This window comes from Cynocephalus volans, chromosome 7 (assembly GCF_027409185.1).
Source record: "Cynocephalus volans isolate mCynVol1 chromosome 7, mCynVol1.pri, whole genome shotgun sequence".
Lineage (NCBI taxonomy): Eukaryota > Metazoa > Chordata > Mammalia > Dermoptera > Cynocephalidae > Cynocephalus > Cynocephalus volans.
This window is the reverse complement of record NC_084466.1, coordinates 48716561-48735669: the sequence shown is the minus strand read 5'-3', so window position 1 is coordinate 48735669 and position 19109 is coordinate 48716561. Positions and strand designations below refer to the sequence as shown.

The 19109-nt window shown below is 34.2% G+C and overlaps 1 pseudogene; it reads right to left on the bottom strand.

Annotated features, from left to right (window-relative positions):
- Positions 1-927: 927 nt before the first annotated feature.
- Positions 928-2387, bottom strand: LOC134382815 (ethanolamine-phosphate phospho-lyase-like; annotated as a pseudogene).
- Positions 2388-19109: the final 16722 nt, after the last annotated feature.

The following is a 19109-nucleotide window of genomic DNA, read 5'->3' as shown; positions in this document are numbered from 1 at the left end:
CTAGCTTCTTTTGCACATGTTTTTTGAGCTAAGTGTGATATTCATTCAGTACTAACCTGTTTTTGCAAAGCACCATGAGTTAGACAAAAGTCACTAACATTTTTTTGTATGTTTGACAGTGTGGAAACGCAGTCAACCCTATGTAGATATCCATAAACTCGATATTGGTTGATACCCACTGTGGGAATAATTGATCTTTTAAAAAACCCAATCATTTAAGAAACAGAGCTCCACAATACTTATCTGTCTTTCATTCATAATATTCTTAATGCTACTAGGGACACCCCATGACATATTTTGCTTGGGTATCTACTGCAATAAATTTTCTGAAAAACTCACAGTGGTTAGAAAATATGGTTGGCACAATGCCTGCTATAATACAGGTATGGGAGAGATTTCTATAATATTTATTGACATGAGGCAGACTGGAACTAAGGGAATTGGTTGGTGATAAAAGTATAATAAATTGTAAACAATAGTATTCTTTATTTTTTTGGTTTACATCCTCCCTTATTTTATTACTATCCATGAATATACTTTTATATATTAAATTATTATAGAATTCATATTTTAGGGCACTAAGTCTCCAAAATGAAGGAATCTTTTATACTTTCTTCTCTAATTTCAGACATAAAAACACGAGAAGTAAAACTGCCAACTTAATTTTGAATTGGAAGCTTAAACTTAATAGAATAGAGTAAATACCTTCAGAAATCTCAAGTAAGGAATTAACAGGGTAAAGGCTCAGCATCTGACATTTGACTATCTCTTGGTTTATTCTTATTACTCATTTGCCTTTTTATTTACAAATCTAAACTGAGTGAAAACTCTACCTTTAGAGGGTAAAACAGAGCTATTTACAGATGAGACACACCCACTCATTCTCTATAACTCTGGACATTTATCTTGGTTTCAAATGCTAATCTTTCATGTCTTGAGCCTCTTACTGAGCAGTGAATGTTTATCTCTGCACACTCCATTTCTCTTTCTGCTGTGATTTTCATTGGAGTCAGTGGTTTTGTCGCTGAGCACTTCCGAGTGTGCTTCTTTGGGCATATTTGTCTTGCATGGAGTATTCTCAGAGATCACACTTTCAGTCTGGGCCCCCATGCCTTCTTCTAAAACTGTTAGAATCCCATCAGGATGGTCCACTATAAACTTTGCATGTTCTTCAGTGAAGCACATAGGTGGTCTTGTTTTAAGCACATTTTTATGAGGTCCATGGGCACCAAGCAGCACTTGTTTTTCTTTCTTCTTGTAGATGTTGTGCTGGGCTTCTGCTGTGATGGGGTCCTTTTCTCATAGTCCTTCATTAAGTCCCAGATACCTCCTATCAAAGCGTGTTTAGCCTTCTGTTTATTTAGTAATTCAGTAAGTTAATTCCTTACTTCTCGGGCATTTCCTTAAAGGTCTTCATTTTCAGTTATATCCACAACCAAATCAACAGCATAAGACACTGTATTTCCTCCATATGTATTGAAATACTCCATCTCAGGGCTCCTGAAGGCTTCTGCAAATTTTTGGGTTGTTACCACACATGCCATCGGGTGGTCATTGCCCATTGGTTTTCCCATTGTGATGATATCTGGAACAAAATCTTTGCCATGCATTTGGAAGCTCCAGAAATGTTTCCCGACTTGGCATACTCATGAAATTCATCAGCTATAAACACACCTCCAGGTCCATGTGCATATTTTGCCACTTTCTGAAAGTAGCTGCAAGAGGAGGTATTTGCTGCCACAATTCTGCATGGATTCAGCAATAAAGGCAGCAATCTTCCTGCCACTGCTAATAAACTTCCTCAATAATATTCTTCACTTGAACTGCATTAGCACTGACTGTTTCTGCATGGCCTTCTCTACATTTTCCTCTGTAAGTATCCAGACTTGGCATGCATACAAATTCTTTCTTGACATCATTGCTCTTCCAAAATTTATATGGACTGATCTCAATTAAAGATGATAGGTGACCACGGTAAGCATGATCAAGAGTGATCATGTCTTGATGGCCTCTGAACTGCTGAGCCAGGTATAAAACTAAGTCATTAGCTTCAGATTCTAAATCTGTGAAATAGCAGAGAGTTTTCCTGGCAGGGTTGCTGAAAGACACTTGGCATACTCAACAATGTTGTCATGGAAGAATCAAGAATTTGTATTTAACAGTTCCATCTAGGTCAAGGCAGCTTTGACCACTTCTGGATGGCAGTGTCCCACATGGGCAACTTTGTTGATGTAGTCCAAGTACTGTTCACCTTTCTCATCACACAACTACTGCTCCTGGGATCACACTATTTTGTTCGGATCCACAGCAAAGAATACTTTGCATGAGGGCCTGATGTGCTTCCCCCTCAGCGCCAGGGTATCCCGCTTACTGTATAGCTCCTACATGGTGGCAGGTGCCGGACGCCCAGAGGGGTTTCCACTTTCCAGTCAGTGTGCCTCCACTGTGAGCCCCCAGTGACCTCTGATGCCCTGGGCAAGGTGATCCCGGGAGTGGTAACAATGGTAGGAAAGGCCAAGCCTTTGAAACAACAGTGCTCTTGTAGAAAGTGGATTGGGGACCATTTTATGTATAAGTAGAAAAAAAAGTGGCTTCATTCAAAGTTGTTTTCTTATGCTGGATGGACCTATTATTATTGCTGTATATCTGAAACTATTCTAGAAACATTTGTTAGCTGATTATTTTCAGACTAAATAAATGTTCATTATGTTTTGTTTCATTATGTTTGTATCCCTTGAAAAACTATCTAATGATTTTTAAGCAAGCAAGACAGTCAGCCAGAAGTAACATTTTTGCTTGCAATATCTTCTCTTACCTTTTGTCCTTAGATTTATTCAAAATTAAATTCAATCACATTGAAAAAAAATTTCTTATAGATAGGCTTAAATAAATAGATTAATTAAAAACACATTATTTCATACCACTATAAACACGTGTAATTTTTTTCTGAGAGGCACTATAAATTCCCAGTTCTGATAGAAACCTTGTTCTTTTGAATATGTAAAGTGGCTGATACCTTTATTGCATGACTTCTAAGGCAACAATTACTTCCCTTCACCACCTAAAATTCCTCTAACTATGCTCTAAAGGCCTGAAGTTTACAATCACATTTCTTCTTTAGCAAAAATTTTTACACCTGCACACTACTCCCTATTAAAAAGGAAATACATAACATAAAGAATAAACATCTATTTAAACTTTTGAAGGATTTTAGGACAGCGTTTCTTTCTTTCTTTTTTTTTTTTTTTGAAGGCTATTAAGAATTTAATAACCCTAAAACAGCATTTCTTATATTTTTCAAGTAAATTCATTACAACAAAACAACAACTATAGCTTTGGCATATGCGGTCTTCCTTACAAATACTTGTCATGATTCTATATCATGCATTATATACTTGCATTAAGTTAACTAAGCTATAGTTACAAATACTCAAACATATTATTCTAAATAAACTTGCAGTTCCTTCAAGTTTGTTAAAATTTACCTGGGTTGGTTGTTCTAGTTCCAGAAAAACTCTCATTACACATGAAGTATCTCATTTGGCTAAAATATTCAGGTTCAAATTCCTCCATTCACCATGTGCATTTTTTACTCCTGTGTATTAGTCCGTTTCTGTTGCTTGTAACAAAATATCTGGAACTGGGGTATTAATAAAGAAGACAAAATGCATTGCTTAGAGTTTCTGAAGCTTAGAAGTCCAAAGTCCAGGGAACACATCTGGTGAGGATCTTGGTGGTGGCGACAGTGACCCAGAGGTCTCACATTGCAGAAAATGGCAGAGCAGAGAGAGTGACATAGGTCCTCATGCACTGTCCTTTTAAAGCCCTCAGAACCATGCTCCTGACCACCATTATTAATTCATTCACTACAGCGTGGTCCTGCAATCAAATCACCCCCCTAGGCCCCACCTTTCAATTACCATAATAGGATTTCCCACCCTCAACAGTTAACAATGGGGATTAAGCCTCAATGAGGTTGTCAGTGCTGGGGGGGGGGGGGTGGGCATTCAATCTTTTAGATGGAATCCTCTTTGCCTCATTTTTCTTTTTAAAATAGCTCAAGATTTATTCGCTGTTTTCAGTATTAGTCTCTATTAGTATTAAAGTCCTTGGATTCATAGATGAAACTTCATAGCATCTTTCAGTATTAAGGGGGCAAATTTTTATATATTGTTAAACAAAGCACACAAAATACAGATTTCAAGAATTCTGTTACTTATTATGCACAATACTGGAGTTACTCAATTAACATCTGGGTGTACATATTATTTTTTAAATTTTTATTGAAAATATTGAATGATTATTAATGGGGTACAGAGCTGTATTTGAATGCACATATACAGTGTGTGTTAATCTAGTCAGGGTAGTTAACATATTCATCACTGCAAAACTTAATCATTTCTTTGTGATGTGCACATTTGATCTCTCTTTTAGTTGTTTTGTAACATGCAGTGAAGCACTACTGATTATAGGATTCTGGGAAAACTGTACACCAACAGGACTTATTTTTCCTATCTCACTATAATTTTGTGTCCATTAATCAGCCTTTCACTATCCCTCTTCTCTCCCCTTTCTTGCCTCTAGTAACCATAGTTCATCTCTCTCCTTTTAATAGTTCAACTTATTATTATTGTTTTTCTTTGTTTGTTTCTGTGCTTGTTTTTCAGTTCCCACATATGAGTGAGAACATGCAGTCTTTCTCTTCCTGTGCCTGGCTTATTTCACTTTACATAATTTTCTTCAAGCTCATCCGTGTTGCTGTGAATGGCAGAATTTCATTCTGTTTATGGCTGAGTAGTATTCCATTGTGTATTTGTACCACCTTTCCATTCATCTGTAGATGAACATTTCGATTGGTTCCATTTCTTGGCTATGGTGAACAGAGCTGCAATGAACATGGGGGTGTAGGTATTCCTTTGGTATAATGCTTTCCATTCCTTTGGGTATGTACCACTAGTGGAATTGCTGGGTCATATAGTAGTTCTATCTGCAGTTATTTGAGGAACCTCCACACTGTTTTCCATATTGGCTGTATTAATTTACAATCCCACCAGGAATATATAAGTGTTCCCCTTCCTTCATATCCTCGCCAGCATTTGTTATTCTGTCTTTTTGATAATAGCCATTCTAACTGGGGTGAGATGATGTCTCAGTGTGGCTTTGATTTGCATTTCCTTGATGCTCAGTGAGGTTGAACATTTTTTCATATACCCGTTGGCCATTTGCATGTCTTCTTTTAAGAAATGTCTATTGAGCTCTCTTGCCCATTTTTTATTGGGTTGTTTGTTTTTTCAACTATTGAGTTGTTTAAATTCCTTGTTTATTCTGGAAATTATTCCCTTGTTGGATAGTTTGCAAATATTTTCTCCCGTTCTGTAGGTTTCTTTTTGCTTCATTGATTTTCTTTGCTGCACAGAAGGCTTTTAGTTTGACGAATCCCATTTGTTTATTTTTACTTTTTTTCTTGTGCTTTTGAGTTTATATTTATAAAATCTTTCACCAGTCCTATGTCCTGTGTTTTCTTCTAGAAATTTTATACTTTTAGGTCTTCTGTAAAATCTTTAATCCATTTTGAGTTGATTTTTGTATATGGTGAGAGATAGGGGTCTAGTTTCATTCTTCTCTGAATGGATATCCAATTTTCCTGGCATCATTCATTAAAGAGGCTGTCTTTTCCCCTGTTTATTTTTTTAGAGTCTTTGTTGAAGACTAATTGGCAAGTATGTGGGTTTATTTCTGGACTTTCCAGGCTGTTCCATTAATCCAATGGTCTGTTTTTATGACAGTACCATGCCATTATTTTACTATAGCTTTGTAGTGTAATTTGAAGTCAGGTAGTGTAACATTTCCCACTTTACAGTTTTTGCTCAAGATTGTTTTGGCTATTCGAGGTCTTTATTTTCCCAAATGAATTTTAATTTGGCTTTTCTTTTTTCTGATGAATGTCATTGGCGATTTAGCAATTTTTTTTTCTTTTCCTTTCTTTTCTTTCTTTTTTTTTTTTTTTTTTTTTGCAGCTGACCAGTATGAGGATCAAAACAATTGACCTTGGTGTTACATGGCTATGCTCTAACCAGTGGAGCCAACTGGCCAGCCCATGTCATTGGTAGTTTGATAGGGGTTCTGTTAAATCTGTAGATCACTTTGGGTAGTATGTATGGACATTTTAACAACATTAATCTACTGAGTCATGAGCATGGAATGCCTTTCCATTTTGTTGTGTCCTCTTTAATTTCTTTCACCAATGTTGTGTAGTTTTTATGGTAGAAATCTTTCACCTCCTTGGTTAGATTTTAACACACCTCTTTCAAAATTGGATAGATCATCTAGAAAAAACAATTCAGAGAAATATTGAATTTTAATAACATATTAGACCAAATGGAACTGACAGACATTTACACATTTCATCCAACAACTGCAGATGTACCATTTTCTCATCAGCATGTGGATCATTATCTCAGATAGATTACATGTTAGACCACAAAACAAGTCTCAACAAATTTTAAAAGATTGAAATCGTATCAAATATATTTTCAGACCACAATGGAATAAAACTAGAAATTAATGACAAACAAACTTGGGAAACTATACAAACACATGGAAATTAAGCAACATGCTCCTGAATGACCAATGAGTCGAAGAAGAAATAAAGCAGGAAATCAAAAAATTCCTTGAAACAAATGAAAATACAAGCACAACTTAACGAGAGTCTATGCAATACTGCAAAAGTAGTATCAAGAGGAAAGATGATAGCAATAATTACTTACCTTAAAAAAGTTGAAGGATCCCAGGTCAACAACTTAACTTTATACCTCAAAGAACTAGAAAAGCAAGAATATTACAAAGCCAGAATTAATAGATGTGAAGAAATAATTAAAAGAAAAACTAAATGAAGTAGAGACAAAAAAAAAAGGTATGAAAGATCAATGAAACAAAAAGTTGGCTTTTTTGAGAAGATAAACAAAAATTGACAAGCCTTTAGCCAGACTAACTGAAAAAAGGAGTAAAGAGCCAAAGAAACACACAAAAAATCATTAGAGACTATTACAAACAACTATACACCAACAAATTTGGAAATGGATTAATTTCTGGGCAAACAGAACCTACTGAGACTGAACCGAAAAGAAATAGAAAACCTGAACAGACCAATAATGAGTAACAAGATTGATTCAGTAATCAACAGCATCCCAACAAAGAAAAGCTCAGAACTGGATGGCTTCACTGCTGAATTCTAGCAAACTTGTAAAGAAGATTTAATATCAATCTTTCTCAAACTATCCCAAAAAATTGAAGCAGAGGGTATTCTCCAAAACTCATTATATGAGACCAGCATCACCCAGATACCAAAATCAGACAAGATACAACAAAAGAAAGAAAATGCAGGCCAATATCCTTGATGACCTTAGATGCAAAAGTCTGCAAGAAGATGCTAGCAAACAGAATCCAGCAGCGTATCAAAAATATTAAAGACCATGATCAAGTGGGATTTATCCCAGGGATGAAAGGATAGTTCAGCATATACAAAACAAAGATAAATGTGGTATGCCACGACAACAAAATGAAAGATAAAAACCATAAGATCCTCTCAATAAACCTAGAAAAAAATATTTGATAAAATTCAACATTCCTTTATAATAAAAACTCTCAACAAATTATGCATAGAAGTAAAGTATCCCAACACAATAAAAGGCATATAAAACAAACACACAGCTAACATCATTCTGAACAGGTAAAAGTTTAAAAAAAAAAAAAAAAGATTTTTCTCTAAGAACAGGAGCAAGAACATGCCCACTCTCACCACTCCTATTTAACACAGTGCTGTAAATTCTAGCCAGAGCAATTAGGCAAGATTAAGGAACGAAGGGCATCCAGACTAGAAACAAAGAAGTCAGATTGTCTCTTTTTGCAGGACATGATCTGATACATAGAAAAACCTAAAGACTCCACAGAAAAATTCTTAGAGCTGATAAACTTAGTAAAGTTGCAGGACAGAAAATCAATACAAAAAAGTTAGTAGCATTTCTATACACCAACAGCAAACTAGCAGAAAAAGAAATTGAAAAAGCAATCCTGTTTACAATAGCTACCCCAAACATAAAATACCTAGGAATAATTCTAACCAAGAAGGAGAGAATTTCTTGAGATATTATTGCACTAGCAGAGAGAAAAATGACAATATGCTGGGAAATTAAATAGATGGAAGTCTGAAATAAAAGGGTGATTCTTGCCTCAAATACTTAAGCATTGGGAGTTTCTCTAAATATTCGTCAATTTCCCCATCTATTAAAGGGGGACAATAATAGGACCTCTTAAAATTATTATACTTATCAAATTTAAGAAGAAATAATATGTTATTAATATTTAGTAGCTGTTCAAATTTACACTTTCAGCAGCTGCATCTATAACAGGGGTTGACAAAATTTATGAAAGGACCAGATAAGTATTTTTAGCCTTTGTGGGCCATACACGACACTGTAAAGGAAATTAGTCAGAGACAATATGCATTTGAATAGGTGTGGCTATGTTCTTGACTGTAATCACCATAAAGAAAAGATCGGTGTTCAGGGGATTGATATGCTATCTACCCTAAGTAAATCATTGAACAGTATATGCATGTATTGGAACAATATACACTGTACCCCACAAATATGTACAATTAAATTTAAAAATAAAAAAAGTGTATGAGACAGTTTAAATGCAAAATCATAAGTGGCTATATAAGGGTACTATGATCTGAAAGTTGCACTCTGGATAATTAAGAAAAACTATAGCAACCATGCAATAACCTAAAACATTTCTGTAAAAATTACTTTGTATTGAACAATAATAAGGAAATAAAACCAGAGCTATAAAGTTACATTTTAATCCCACTAGAAGAGTTTGAAAGCATAAGAAAACTTAGAAATTCTACTTAAAAGCTACTACATTGTACTGTCTTATTATTTATGTTTTTGTTTTTCAGATTATTAATCTTGCTTTCAAAAGTTATAAATCATTTTTCTAACACTGAAAAATTGATTTAAGCAGCATACCAATGGACACTGAAGCTGTATTGTGAGGAATAACAAAATAGATTTCCAAATTCAGGAATCTGTAAAATTCAGAAGTCTTCATTATTGGCATTACACTTTGATTGCTGATTTGTTTATTTCACTACGTCATGCCGGGTAGTTAGTTACTCTGAAGTTTGTGCCAACTGAGTTGTCATCCATTTTAATAATAAATTCTGCTAAGATTATTCCCTTTTTGAGATTAAATTGCTCTGCTCAGAAGAAGTGTCAGTCATCAATATAAAATACAAAATACATTTTAGATATACTAAATGTAGGCAATAAATGTTGTGCACTTACAATAATTAATTGATTTTTATTAAATCTGGAATTCTCTGCAAAACATGCATGATAAATAAAGACGATGGAAGGTTATTAAGGTACATAAATAATTACTATGCTTAATTTCTACAAAGGAGCTCATTAAATATTTTGTTCTTCTAGGGTTAAAATTCTTTAAGGTTATAGTTTTAAAATCCAGTTTACTTTTATCTAATATCAAAGAAGATAAAAAATATTTCATGAGTCTTCTTTTGTTCTATTTAAAAATACTCTTCACTATCTCCTATTAAGTTATAAATATATTTAATTAGTACTGTTTTAGAAATATAGTTAAATACATTGCCTGATGGTATCTTGACAACTTTTTGAGAGTAAAACAACTGGACTTTCATTTCTTAGAATAGGCTTATTTCCTTTACTCAGATGAACAACTAATTAATAGCCTTACTCTATATTTGAAAGGGAAATTCATTAACCAAATCTCCAGTCCAAAATGTTGGTGTTTGAAAGTAATTATTTTTATTACATTTTTCAAGGTAATTTGGCACTTTCCTGACTCCTCTCCTATCCTGCCTTATTCAGACAGACAAACACACATACACACAAACATCCGCACACCTGCACACACACACACATACGCACCCCCTTCTTCTTCTTTTACACCTTTACATCCCTCAGTACCATTATAGAACTGTCTGGTTCTCCAGTGCCTTCTGCCTTATTAGTCCTTCTGGGAATATCATGTTCCAGCTTTTCACCAGTGTTTTCACTTCTCATCTTAGTCATGCATGAAGAATGATACAGAAATTTGTGACGGAAAGGAAAAAAAAAATTCATTTTTCTTCCCACGATGAAGGCATAAAGACTGTAACCAAGATCCAACAGTTTTTACCACCTTCAGCTGGGGCAATCTCCCACCTGAATTGCTAAAATACCTCCTAGCTGGTCCTCCTGCCTCTACCATTGGTCTCTGTTAGGGGTTAAATTGTGTCGTCCCAAAAGTATGTTCAAGCCCTGGTGTAGCTACAAGTAAATGGGACCTTATTTGGCAATAGGATCATTGTAGATGTGATCAAGTTAAGATGAGGTTATACTAAAATAGGGTGGACATTAATCCAGGGATTGTTGTCCTCATAAGGAAGAGGAAATTTGGATATGGACCCATAGAGAGAAAAATGCCACGTGAAGACAAAGGCAGAGATTGGTGTGATGCACCCACAAGCCAAGAAATATCAAGAGCTCCAGCAATTACGAGCAGCTATGGAAAAAGCAAGGAAGAATTCTTCCCTAAGCCCTTCAGAGAAAGCATCTCTCTATCAACACCTTGATTTCAGACTCCTAACCTCCCGGCCTGTGAGAAAATAAATCTCTGTTATTTTCAGGTTTTCTATTTCTTCTTGGTTCAGTCTTGGTAGTGTCCAGAAATTAATCCATTTTCTCCAGATTATCAAATTTCTTGGCATATAGTTGTTCATATTAGTCTCTAATAATTCTTTGTATTTCTTTAGAATCGGTTGTAACGTCTCTTTTTGAATACGATTTTTGTTATTTAGTTCGTCTCTCTTTTTTTCTTAATTAGTCTATCTAATGCTTTGTCAGTTTTGTTTATCTTCTCAACAAAGAACTTTTTGTTCCATTGATCCTTTGTGTCATTTTTGTGATATTTATTTCATTTAGTTCTGCTCTGATATTTATTGTTTTCTTCATGTTTCCTTCTCACCAAAATCAATCTCTTACCTAAATCAACTCAAAATGGATTAAATAACTAGATATAGGACTGGAAACTATAAAACTCCTTGAAGAAAACATAGGGGAAACACTTCCAGATGTGGGACTGAGCAAAGACTTTATGAATAAGACTCCAAAGCACAGGCAAAAAAAAAAAAGGAAAAATAAACAAATGGGATTATATCAAACTAAAAAGCACACCATAGAAAACAATCAACAGAGTGAACAGACAACCTGCAGAATAGGAGAAATATTCCTAAACTATGCATCTTACAATGGAATAATATCCAGAATATAAAAGGAACTCAAACAGCTGGATAGTAAAACAATAGATAACCTGATTTAAAAATGGGCAAAGATGCTGAATAGACATTTCTCAAAGGATGATGTCCAAATGGCCAACAGGTACTTTAAAAAATGCTCCACATCACTAATCATCAGGGAAATTCAAATTAAAACTACTTTGAGATATCATCTCACCCAAGTTAGACTGGTTATTAAAAAAAAAAACAAAAAACAAATTCTGGCAAGGATGTGGAGAAAAGGGATCTACATTTTCCATGGAAATGTAAATTAGTACAGCCATTATAGAACAAGTATTGAGTTTTCTCAACAACTACAGATAGAATTACCATATGACCTAGCAATCCCACTTCTGGGTATATACCCAAAAGAACGGAAATCATCATTCTGAAGGGATAACTTTACTCCCATGTTTATCACAGCTCTATTTACAATAGTCAAGATGTGGAACCAACCTAAATGTTTATCAGCAGATGACTGGATAAGGAAAATGTGGTATATATGCACAATGGAATACTACTCAGCCATAAAAAAAAAAGGATAAAATTCTGCCATTCACAGCAACTTGGATGAACTTGGACAAAATTATGTTACGTGAAATAAGCCAGGCACAGAAAAAGGAATACTGCACATCCTCTTTCATAAATGGGAGCTAAAAAATAAATAGAAAGAAAGAGAGAGAGAAAGAAAGAGGGAAGGAAAGAAGGAAGGAAGGAAGGAAGGAAGGAAGGAAGGAAGGAAGGAAGGAGAGAGAGAGAGAGAGAGAGAGAGAGAGAGAAAGAAAGAAAAAAAGAAAGAAAGAAAGAAAGAAAGAAAGAAAGAAAGAAAGAAAGAAAGAAAGAAAGAAAGAAAGAAAGAAAAGGAAGGAAGGAAGGAAAGAAGAGAAAAGAAAAGAAAAAAGAAAGAAAGAAAAAGATAAACAAGGAAAGAAACAACAATCACAAAAATTGGTTGAACTTTCAGGAGAGAACAGAACTGTGGTTAATACAGATGGGAAAGGTGGAAGTGGAGGGGAGTTAAGGAGAAATTAGTTAATGGACACAAAGAACGCTTCCTTTTGTAATGAAGAATATACTAATTATCCTGATATGATCATTTCATGTTGTACACAGGTGTTGATATTCAACACTCTACTCCACAAACATGTTTAATCAATTATGTTTCGATAAAAAATATCTGTTATTTTAAACCACTCAATTTGTGGTAGTTTGTTCCTGCTGCCCTAGAGAACTAATATACCCACTCTCAGTTCAGTCTCAGAGTAGCTGAACAATCCTTTCACCTCATAACACATGCTCTCAACAGAGAATTCTGAGTGATAATTTGAAAATACAAAACACATTTTTTTTTTCTGTTTTGTGATCAAAATGCTCCAATATCTCTACAGTATTCTCCAAGTAAAAGCCAAAATATTGCAGTCTTCGGGGCCATTTTTGATCTGGTCCTCATTAGGTCTCTTGTCTCAATTCCTAGACTTTCTGCCTTGCTCACTCTGCTGTAAGCAGCTGGCTCTCTTGATCATAAAACAGAGATGAAATTTCATTTTCAGGCCTAGTACTGTGGATTCCTTCTGTCTAGAATGTTTTCCCTCAGATGTTCATGTGTGTGAAACTCTTACTTCTAGCATGTTTTTTGCGTGGATGTCACTGTTTCTTCTTATACTATTTTTAGTCAACATTATTACATTACAAAATTCTGTTTTAATTTCTTTGTTTGTTTTTTATTTATTATCTCTCTCTACTAGAATATATTTTAAAAGTCACTTCAATTTTCCCTTTCTGTTTTAGGCTTTTGAACCCTTGGATACTCAGATTTAATATTTGTTCTAAATGTAAAATACACACCAAGTTTCAAAATCTTAGTATAAAAATAATGGTAACTATGTCATTCATATTTGTATATTTATTTCATATTGAAATGATAATATTTTAAATAATAGGCTGAATAAAAGATAACTTTTCAACTTTTTTAACTACTTAAAATATGACTTCTGGAAAATTTTAAATTACATGTGTGTTTCACAGTTCTGGCCTGCATTAAATTGTTACTGGAAGAGTGGTGGTCTGGATGAGACTGGCCATGAAAGGTGGGAAGGGGTGATTAGTGATGAATGGAATTTCCTTCTCCTCACTGTGTTCCCAAAATGAAATTTATTTTTGTGTATTGGCATTTTGACTTTTGATATTGCTAAACTCACTTATTGTAAATATTCCTTTGGTATATTCCTTGAAATTTTCTAGCGTCATCAATAATGTACCCATATAAAGACAGTTATATTTATTTTTTTCAACCTGTATGTTTTTACTTCCTTTCATTGTTGTATTACAGTGGTTAACACCTCAAAAAAAAATTGGATGAACATTCAATGATTGGATACTATTGCCTTGATCTCAATCATAGCAGGAAAGCATTTAGTCTTTCACCATCAAGCATGATGTTAGGGGTAAATTCCTTATGTATGGACTTTATTAGATTGAGGCAGTCCCCTTCTGTTTCTTGTTTGTTGACAGTCTCCAGTTAAATACTTTGTATAAAAAAATTTCCTTTGTTTGTATAAATGTAGGTTATTTTTCCTCACCCTTTTATCTGATTTGGATCTCTGCACAATATGAGTTTTAGAAAATATTCTGTAGAATTGACATTATTTATTTATTACTTCTGGTATAATTCACACAGAAGTTGTCTAATCACAGAATTTTGATTGTGTGAAAATTTCTAACTTCAGATTTAGCTTATATAGTGAATATAAGGCTATTTACTTCTTGAGTATGTTTTGGTAGTTTTTTTTCTTTTGAGGAACTTATTAATATTACCTTTAATCAAAATTGTGTGTGTATATATATATATATATATATATATATATATATATATATTTGGAGGGAGAGAGATGGAGAGAGAAATATTGCAAGTTTCACTGCATTTATTCTTGTGTCAGAATGTCATCAATTTTTAAGTAATTTCTCAAATAATGTAAGAAAATGCTATTATATGCACTATTTCATATCTTGTCTCTTTATTGTTTTTTGTTTTTTTAAGATTTTAAAATAGTAAACTCTATATGACATTAAACATACGATAATGTAATATTTGTCAAAATGATTGTCATTTTTTGCAGTATTAATGGACAAGAAATGTTCTGCTTCAATCGGGTTGGTGTTAAGCATAATATAATTCTTTATTTTGTAACTATTGCAATCAATTTTTTTAAAATTAAAGTTTTATAAAATAAATGTACATATTTTGGAAGACAAATATAGTGAAAATACTTAATATGTTATTCATACACAATGAGGAAAAAAAATAGGTTACTTAAAATTTCTCTTTATTTTGTATTAGTCTTCTATCATTGTGCGAATAAATTACCACAAACTCAGTGACTTAAAACAATGCAAATTTATTATCTTGCATTTCTGGAAGTCAGAAGTCGTATGTGAATCTTTCTCTGCTGAAATCAAGATGTTAGCAGTACGGAGTTAATTTCTAGGGGGACCTATCAGAGAATCCCTTTCCTTGCCTTTTCCAGATTCTGGAAATCACCTGCTTTCCTTGGCTTATGACCTCCTTTCTCCATCTTTGGAGCCAGGACCAAGTCCATCTCATACTGCCATTTTCTTTTTCTTTTTCTTTTTTTTTTTTTTTTTTAACTTTTATTTTGTCTATATACATTGTGGTTGATTATTGTTGCCCCTTACCAAAACCTTCCTCCTTCCTCCCTCTCCTCCCTCCCCCACCAACAATGTCCTTTCTGTTTGCTTGTTGTATCAACTTCAAGTAATTGTGGTTGTTATATCTTCTCCCCCCCCCGTTTTTTTTGTGTGTGTGTGTGTGTGAATTTATATATTAATTTTTAGCTCCCACCAATAAGTGAGAACATGTGGTATTTCTCTTTCTGTGCCTGACTCGTTTCACTTAATATAATTCTCTCCATCCATGTTGTTGCAATAGTCTCAGACCGGTGGACTGTCATACTGCCATTTCCTAAGTCTGTCTTCCTATTCTCTCTTACTCTTTTAAAGATTTGTGTGATTACATTGAGTCCATCCAAATAATCCAGAATAATTTCCCTAGTTTAAGGTCAGCTGATTTAGCAAGGTTAATTTCTTCTGTAATGTTAATTCATATTTTATCCTAAAATACACAGGCTTTTATTATCAGGATGTAGATACTTTGAGGGAACATTTCTCTTCCTACCACAAGATTTCAATGTAAAAGAAAAAAATATTAAACAAAGTGATCATCACAAAAATAATAGAAAGAAACCAACTGAAAGCTCAAAGCAGTAAGATAAGAGTACTGAAAGGATATAATAAGTTAAAGAGGAATAGAGGATATCCATATCTGGAGAAGCAAACCATGCAGAAAAGAGAAGCAGGTTTTATTCTAAATCTGATAGACTGAAAATACTTCATATTATGTCACTGTATGTCTTTTGCAGATTGAATATACATGGTGACAGTGATGAATAATAAGTAATTGATAATTTTAAAAAAATATGATGACCCAATTGACTCTTATTTAAGATTATGTTCTTCTTATGGATTTCATAAATATTACATTTATTCAATTACATGTGCATTCATAACATGCTGCATATTTGCACAGTATTCAAATTCTAGCTCTCATGTTTCATAACCACTTTGCTTTTTTCTTCTCAAATTCCATGAAAATAGAAAAAAAAGTGTTTTCTAAAATTCCCATTTGCATATTTTGGCACAAGAAACAGTACTCTGGAATATATCTTCAAAACTGACTTTCACTGCATTAAAGACCATGAACAAATCACTTAGCTTCTTCAGATTCCTGCTACTATGCCTGTGAATACGGGAATATTCCAGTAAATTATCCCTGAATAGGGGAGGTTACTGCAAAATGCACAGAACACAGCCAAACTGGGTAATTAAAAGAGAGTTTTATGGGCCGGCTCCGTGGCTCACTCAGGAGAGTGCGGTGCTGGTAACGCTGAGGCCAGGCCGCGGGCTCAGATCCTATGTAGGGGCAGCCGGTGCACTCACTGGCTGAGCGTGGTGCGGACCACACTGTCACCGAGGGTTGTGATCCCCTTACTGGTAAAGAAAAAAAAAAAGAGTTTTATAAATTGCATTGTTGTGAATAGAATATAGGAAAACCAAAAGAATCTCCCTTCTAACAAGTAACTTGGGGTGGAAGGATGAGTACATAGAGGAATTTTTACTCATGCACCTAGGTCTAAAGGGACCAGATAACTCAGCAAACTTGGACCTGATAGGTCTTTGGGTGGAGAGGGCCATTTTGCAGAAATTCAGGAAATGCAACTTTAAATTCAGAGTTAAAGTCAGTTCTTAGTAGGTGGAAACCAGGGAAATATACAGCCCAACCTCACTCCACCTTCCCTGTAACTGCCTGCCGGTGCTCATCAGCTCCAACGTATAATAGTTGTGCGGCCTTAGCAGTTTATTTAACCTCTTTGTGGCCTTAATTTATTTCTAATAAGTTTATTCTGGATTTTGCATAAGTTAATATCTGCAAATTTATTAAAAATGTGTTTGTCCATTAATAAAAGCTCAAGAAATTGTGATTGCAAGTACTATTAGAAATATCATCACGTTTCTTGAAGGTAGGAAACTGATTTAGAAGATATTAATACCATTGGCATGGATAGAGAATTACATTGAAAAAGGAGAAGTAAATAATTAGAAATAAATTAGTTTATCTTCCTTTGAGAAATGCCTATTTAGCTCTTTTGCCCATTTTTTAATTGGGTTGCTTGTTTTATTCTTGTAAAGTTGTTTCAGTTCCTTGTGTATTCTGGATATTAATCCTTTGTCAGATGTATATTTTGCAAATATTTTCTCCCACTCTGTTGGTTGTCTTTTCACTCTGTTATTTGTTTCTTTTGCTGTGCAGAAGCCAACAGACATATGAAAAATGCTCAACATCACTCAGCATCCGGGAAATGCAAATCAAAATTACACTGAGATACCATTTCACTCCAGTTAGGATGACTAATATCCAAAAGACTGCAAACAATAAATTCTGGCGAGGTTGTGGAGAAAAAGGAAATCTCATACACTGTTGGTGGGACTGCAAAATGGTGCAGCCTCTATGGAAAATGGTATGGAGGTTCCTCAAACAATTGCTGATAGATCTATCATATGACCCAGCTATCCCACTACTGGGAATATACCCAGAGGAATGGAAATCATCAAGTCGAAGGTATACCTGTTCCCCAATGTTCATCGCAGCACTCTTTACAATAGCTAAGAGTTGGAACCAGCCCAAATGTCCATCATCAGATGAGTGAATATGGAAAATGTGGTCTGTCTACACAATGGAATACTACTCTGCTATAAGAAAGAATGAAATACTGCCATTTGCAATGACCCGGATGGACCTAGAGAGAATTATATTAAGTGAAACAAGTCAGACACAGAAAGAGAAATATCACATGTTCTCACTTATTTTGGGGAGCTAAAAATAAATTAATTAATTAAAAAAAAAAAACAGGGTTGGGGAGGGAAGAAGACATAACAATGACAATTCCTTGAAGTTGATATGACAAGTGAACAGAAAGGACATTGTTGGGAGGGAGGGGGGAGAGGGAGGGAGGTTTCGGTAATGGGCCATAATAATCAATCACATTGTATATTGACAAAATAAAATAAAATTTGGAAGAAAAATAAATATTTAAACCATCTAAACAAGAAACAAACAAAAAAAGAAATAAATTAGTTTATTCAATATCAAGAAGTTAATATATGTCAGGAACTTTCCTAGGTATTGTAAGTAGTCCAAAGCAGTGAGTACACTGGCAAATTTAAATTCAGGATGGTATATGGCAGAGTTGAGTTTTGAACAAAGGCAGTTAAACTGGAATATGAAATAATCAATATTGTATTTTTCTAAGATAGCTGTAGAAGCAGCTTATATGATGAATAGAATGAAGAATAGAGTGACTTGGAAAATCAGTTAGCAAGATATAACACAGTCAAATCACATTCCTCTCTAAAAAGAGGACAAATCATTGGCTATCACCAATCTTAGAGCCAACATCTGAAAGAAAGCATCACAAAAAAATTTAATCAAAGCAAAAGTGTTATACACTTTTAAACTATAGTTCTTTCTTCAGAATTATTTAAGCAGTTCTTTTGCCTTGAGAATTCCACACAAAATTAATTCATAAGAAAAATAAGATATAATCCTTGCTTTCTTTTGTGAGCTATATTGATAGGGAGGATACCAGTTATGCTGCCAATGCATTATTTTTCAAATCTCTTATTTGAATATTTAAAATATAATGGAAAGTTTAAATACATTATTACTTGAAAATGAATTTAAATAATATATGTTTTCCTTAGAGTTATGAAAGATGTGCAACGGTTTTGGACAAAAATGACCGGCCTTAAGCAAACAGAAAGAAAATCATGTATCCGAGTGGAAAGTGAAGTTCTTCCTGCTTTACTGTTCAACTGCTTCCTGCATTTTGTGCAAAAACTGGCTCACACACATGTATGTAACAGAGGATTTACAAAAGAGTACATACTGTAAAGAATTACAGTGTTTGGAAGGTGGCGTGTGGCTATCTGTTGAAAAGTGATGATGCCATTAAAGAGAAACATATTAGACGGTACAGTTTAAATTATTATGCAGTAGATTAGGTAGAGGTAGGCTGGATATAATCAACATGGGTTTTAGTCTTTCCTGGGGCTTGTGGGATTTAACATAGTAGTTTAAATATGTGGATCCTAAAGCTGTAGTGTGGAATTTGAA